Source organism: Rhagoletis pomonella, unplaced genomic scaffold (genome assembly GCF_013731165.1).
Source record: "Rhagoletis pomonella isolate Grant_MI unplaced genomic scaffold, Rhpom_1.0 Rhpom_scaffold_00011, whole genome shotgun sequence".
NCBI lineage: Eukaryota > Metazoa > Arthropoda > Insecta > Diptera > Tephritidae > Rhagoletis > Rhagoletis pomonella.
In genome coordinates, this window is record NW_023458565.1 from 20,751,005 (window position 1) to 20,751,994 (window position 990).

The window sequence follows — 990 nt, forward strand, 5'->3', positions numbered from 1 at the left end:
GTTTTATGAAAAATGCAGACAGGCTCTATGAAATCTTAAACCTCTATATATTCTTCTATTATCCGAACCTCCTTTGAACTAGGTTTGCCTGCTAAGGAAAGATTGATCCATCAAAAGATTGTAGTAATTTCTTGGCAAGTGAAAATATTATTTTAGTTCAAAAAAAGTAATGAGAACACCAAAATTTCTCTAAAACTACCCCATAATTCCTGAAATCTACTGGAGAAACCCCAACAGGTCTGAGTAAACAAGAGAAATAATTAAAACCCGAGAGGCCCTGAAAAAATTTCGGTACGTTCCCAATGAACCACGAAAGGTCATAAAAATTCCGAAAGGTCAATAAAAATATTTATAAGTCCCCGAAAACTCCCGAAAAAATCGCTGAAAATCAATAAAATTTAGTTCTTTTTCAATGCGCAAAATAAAATCGCAGAAGGTCCCTAAAATACATGAAAGGTAACTAATGGTCCGAAAATAATTAAGGACGGCCCCGAAAAAAACACGAAGAGTTTTTAAAAATCTATACACATCTCTAAAAACTCAAGAAAATATTCCAAAAGTTCTGAGGAAAACTGAAATATTAATGAAAATCCTTTTATTCCAGATTTTTCAGTATAAAACACAAAGGAGCGTGTAAATTCCGAGAAGAAATAAGAACGGTTCGTAGTACCTAAAATACGAAAAGTAATGAAAAGCTAAAAATGTCTCCAATAAAACAAGAAAAAATCCGTGTAGGTCTCGGAAATTTGCGGAAAAAATCTCTCATTATTCCGAATAAAATACAAAAAGGAATAAAAACCCCCTGATCATGATGAAATCCCGGAAAGGAATTGAATAAAATGCGAAAGCTATAAAAATTCCGAAAGATCTCGAAAAACCCCATTTTTTTCTAGAAATTTCAGAGGTATTTTAACTATCAGAAAAAAACATAAAATGCTCCAGAAAATTTCCAAAGATATTAAATTCCGAATCAAACACGAAATACCAAAA